At 51.9% G+C, this 5074-nt stretch overlaps 1 long non-coding RNA gene across 1 annotated transcript; it reads left to right on the top strand.

Annotated features, from left to right (window-relative positions):
• The first annotated feature begins 643 nt into the window (after positions 1 to 643).
• Positions 644 to 4109, top strand: LOC114093730 (uncharacterized). The gene is made up of 3 exons (XR_003582925.2): positions 644 to 1004; positions 2164 to 2218; positions 3817 to 4109. It is a non-coding gene; the product is annotated as an uncharacterized lncRNA (long non-coding RNA).
• The last annotated feature ends 965 nt before the right edge of the window (positions 4110 to 5074 follow it).

Below are 5074 nucleotides of genomic sequence, written 5' to 3'. Positions count from 1 at the left end.
CTGAGGTGGACAATACTAGGGCAAGGCACAGCGAGTTGGAGGTGCGTGCGGGGCAAGCCAAGTGGAACTCTCCCGCAAGCGATGAGATGGGCGTTCCGGGGACCGCAGGCGCAGAGGAGTGGGAGGCGCCTCCTGTGGGTGGATACCAACCACTGACAGCAAAGGAGCTGGTTCACAGGGCCGAGGGAGAAGGAAATGAGCGGACCACCCGGGGACAAGGAAGAGTGGGATTGGGGCGGGTAGGGGAAGGAGAGGGCAGGGAGGAGAAGGACCATGCAGACTCCAAGCGGCCTCCGGGCGGTGTGCCCGCTGCGTGCTGGGAGGGCCCCGGGCTTCGGAGCCGGTGTTGTCACCTCGGGTCTCCAGGCGGGGTTGCAGGCGGAGCCCCGAGTGGCACCCGGCGCAGGCAGGCGCGGAAGAGCCCACCGAAGTAGGGCCTTCCGCCTACCCTCTAGCAGCATTGGAGAGCCCCGCACCCGCGCGGCTGGAGTATGGCCCCGGGCGCCTCCTGCGCGCGGCAGGACAGCCTGAGCCATCGTCACCACCCCAGGTTCCCCGCGCATCCAGGCCGCGCCTCCCCTCGCCGCGCCTCCCGGCCCGAGGGCCCGGCTACGTCACTGCGGCTCTGACGCGCGCTAATGGAGGCACGGGCGGAGGCGGCGGGGCGCGGGCTTCCTCCCTGGAGGTCCCGGTTCTTGCAACCCACCGCCGCGTCCTTGGCCCTCCTCCAGGGGAACCTCGATTTTCCAAATTCGGGAAGGCTGGCTGTCCTTCGACTACTGATAAGGACGCGAGCGCATGGTAAAAGATTTTAACAATGCCCGGAAAGAAATAGCTGGACCCGAAAAAGAGACTAATAATAGCCACCAGCTAGAGCTCTGCTCGTGTGCTCAGCGCCCTTAAGAACAATAATGACGACAACAACCATAATAGCTACCATTTATTGAGCGCTTACTCTGTGCCAGGCACTGGGTTAAGCGCTTTGCAAGCAACAACCCTCGGAGGTAAGTACCGTTATTATCCCTATTTTGCAGGAAACCGGGGCAGAGAGGTTAAATAACTTGCCCCAGGGCACACAGCTAGCTGATGCCAGTGCCAGAATTCCAACCCAGGTTGTCTGATCCCATGTAATTCTCATGTCCACCCATTATGGTCGGGATCATCCTCTCCATCTTAAAGATGAGGAAACTAAGGCACATGGGAATGTAAGTACCTTGCCCAAGGTCACCTAGCTGGAAAATGGATGAGGCAGAAAGCGAACCCAGGGCTCCTCTCTGTCCGCAGAACCCGCGGTCTTGGCCATAGGCGATGCCACTTCCAAACCACCTCCGATAGCCCAGCAGGCTTTGGCCCCTGGTCCCAAGAGGCGCAGCCCCTGATAGGTTTGGGTGAGTTCCTGTGGCCTCCGATCCCCTGGTGCATCGAGTGTTTCCGAGCATCGTCCCTGCTTGGCCCTCTGGTTTAGAAAAGGAACGCATCTGCGGGAATCTCGTCTTGGACCCGGCGCGCGGTCCTGGGAAGGGATGGAGCGGGGGCGGATGCAGAGGGAGGGATCCAGAGTCCCACTTGCGGAGCCGCGGAGCCTGGCCCAGGGTTTGCCCCGCGTAGCCGGCAGAGGGCGCTGCCGCACGCGCCTAGAGTCCCACGGTCACCAGACCTAGGGGCAGGCATACCTCCACCTACGGATGCCTGGACTCAACCCTGGATCAAGAAGCTTTCTTCCCGGGGGCTGGCACGCCTCAGAGCCCTCCCGACAGTACTGAATCTGCTTTACCTGACTTCGCTTCCCCATCTTTTGCGCTTTTGTCACCCCACCATCTGCCTCCAAGGCTTCCCCACGCCCTGCACCACGGATTGATTCACCTCCTGCTGAGAGGCGAGATACTGATCCCATTCCATTAAAAGGCCCTGGAGTTCGCAAATCCAACTCGACCTTGTCTTCCCTTCCGGTGGGCCCTTGGGTGATTTAAAATGGGGACGAATCGAATCATCCTCTTGGAATAGATAACGAATTTTCTTTCTTTCTCCAAAATTAGAGGGGTGGTGGTGGTTAAGAAGGAGTAGACAGATGAAAGGTTCTATTTTCATAATAGCTACCGCCTATTGAAGGCTTCTTTTGGGCCAAGCCCTTTATATGTCTTAACTCATTGATTCTCACTACAGCTCTGAGAGGTCTGGGTATTGTTCCTACCTGATGGGTGACTGTGTCAGGAAACTGGTAAGTAGCAAAGCTGGGATTCCACCAGGAGTATTTACATTTTAAGTCATGTCCCCGTCACCAGGATGTACAAGGAGACACACTGATCAAAAGAGGTAGGATATACAACCTTAAACTAACTAGAGTGCCCCATTGAACTGAGGACTGACTAGCTTTCTGGGCTCCACTTTGGGACTCAAATATCTGAAACAGAAAAACAAACCCTAAAGGTGCTATTAGAGACTAGGACCAAGGTTTTTCGCTTCTACTTGGAAGAGCATCTGGAGAGGCCCACTCACTTTCTATGTCTGGGCTCTAAGGAAATAAAGGTGGTTCTAGGAAAATCTGAAAAATATGGGAGAAAAAAAAATCCCTTCTGTGGTTTTTGCTTTAACCAAGTCTCATTTTGCTATTTGCGTTTCATTTTAAAATTAATGTGGCTCTCCCCACCCTTTAAATTGGCACATAAATAGCAAAAACAGAAGGAAAGCCAGCTACAAACTTAAAATGTGGTGGGTTCTCAGGAAGGAGGGACATGACTTGAAGTGGAAATGAGGATTAAATGAGGTGCTTTAAACATTTCAAAGACAGATTTTCCACAAGGAATTTAGAGCATAAGCCCTTAGAATAAGAGCTCTGTCTGGGCCAGGCTGGGTATAGTGTCTAGAATTTGCACTTGCTGAATAGATGTGGGAACGCAATCGCACTTGTAGTGAATGCCTACACCCTCTAACCATCTGGGCCACCACTGTGCTTATGGTCTTAAAATGCAATCTAGGGGGATTTTCCTGTCCTCTGAGTCTGTCACTCTGTCAGACTCCTACTTTTCCAGATGTTTGGTCTGGAAATTCAGTCAAGGTAAGGCAACTGTTGATGATGTCACATTACTTGGTTACCATAGAATAATGCTTAGCTCTGAAATCACCAACTGGTGGCTTTTTCAGACAGAGAAATCAAGGCAGCAAGGACCTCATGAGACTTGTCACTTAATAGTTCTGGCTCTATTTCTCTGTTTTTAAACAAGAAGAATTTTCCTCATCACCCAATTCAAGAGAGCTTGGGCAGTCCCAGGCTGCTTCCTGCTAAATTCTTGGACTTTTTTTGTCCTTCCTGACACCTTCTGCCATGTTTTCAGTGCCTTCACTCCACAAACACGTCTTGAGATCCCACTCTATAAAGGTACTGGGGGTATCCAGCAGTGAGGAACCCAACATGAATTCATCAGAGGTCACCTTCTCCCACTCTCACCTGGATCCTGACCTCCTGACTCCAACTTCCATACCAGGTCCCACAATAGTAAATGGCTTGCTTCTCCAGCCAGAGACCATTGCTCAGACACTTCTGACATCCTGGCAGCTCCTGACAGCTCCCTGACATCATGTCCTCGGACCCCAGATCCCTGTCCTGGTGATATCAATTTGACAGCAGTTCTGGGCCCTCGGAAGCAGGGCTTGGGAATGTTCTAGGTCCAACACTTGCATTCTTTCCTGTCCTTTCTAGTTGTCATTCCTTCAGCTCATAAGAGCGCTGCTAATGATGACTGAGCTAGCTAGGCCATACTTAGGAAGCATCTCTTACAATGAAAATCCCATAGTGACATAATTCTCCACTGTTCACAGGAAAATGCTGGATTAAACAAACGACAGTGACTGTCTGGCAACGGACCCACTGGATAATGCTTACCAGTTTTTCAGGTCATTTTTGTTTTTTAAATTGAATCTTGGGATCAAGTGATTCACAATAATGAGGGGAAGAAAGAACTCTGGGCTTGTTGTAGCTGTCAGGATCATCCAATTGGAAGGGACTTTCGCTCTTCACACCCCCAAAAAGACAAAATGTTTAAGGTAAATTGCCAGTTTTTGTTTATCTGGAAAATCCATTACTACTGGATGATGTTGGATTTGACCCATTCCCAAACAATAAAAAGAGGATTGAATGTTAAGATTCAGATTTTGTCCCTGAAAATCCCTTTAGAAAGGGATTTCCAAATCAGTATTCTTACAATTCTTGACTTTCTCACCCCCAAGTCTGTCCCATCCCTTCTAGATAAGAGCATTATTTTCTGTCCCTTTGAGGAAGGCAGTGGCCCAGAGGCTGGAGGAATAAGGGACAATAAGGAGGTCAGCTTTTGCGCCGACCTATTTGAATGAAGGGAAATTCTATGCGCAGCGCCTGGGCAAGAGTCTGTGGTTGTGCATTCACTGGCTGAGGTCCAAAATCTCCCTAATATGGAAGACTGAAATACGCCAGAAGAAAGACCTGTCTGGGAAGGACCTGGGTCCTCCCACCAAGGGGTCAGGGATGGCCAAAGGGGTCTCCTAACGCAGCAGTCTACGTGTGCAGCTGCTGGGTTAAAGAGATTTGGAAACCGCTGAACATTCCTGCTGGGATCTTGCCAAGCCCTGTTGGGAACCGGCTACAGTGCTTGTCTGGGGAAATTAGTTTTGCACTTTCACAGAGTGTGAAATTCCTCAGGGGCATTCTTGTACTCGGGAAGAGAAATCAAACCCAGCTCATTCCTTCAGGGTCTTTGCCATTAATAAAGCAGACGGAATCCAGTTCGCTGGGTCCAGCCTGGGGCCTGCGCTGGGCGGGGGCAGAAGCAGTCGAGTTTCACCTGTGGCAGAAGCCCTCCCCGAACCCGCGCAAGCTTGAGATTTTAGGGGATCCTGTTACCGGCTTATAAACACCGTGAGTGACAGCCAGAGCTCCCAAGCGACCATAAAGGAGCTCAAACCCTTCCTATCTTCCTAGAAACCCTGGCTGCCCGGCCGGCTGCTTGCTGTCTGATGCAACAGTTTGCAACGCAGCTCTGGGAGTCGAGCCCTGCCGTGGGGCGCCTGGCGCCGGACCGAAGCGCATGCGCGGGCTGCAGCC

Source organism: Marmota flaviventris, chromosome 9 (assembly GCF_047511675.1).
Source record: "Marmota flaviventris isolate mMarFla1 chromosome 9, mMarFla1.hap1, whole genome shotgun sequence".
NCBI classification, from domain to species: domain Eukaryota; kingdom Metazoa; phylum Chordata; class Mammalia; order Rodentia; family Sciuridae; genus Marmota; species Marmota flaviventris.
Note: the sequence above shows the minus strand (reverse complement) of the source record. Positions and strands in the feature narration are given on the sequence as shown.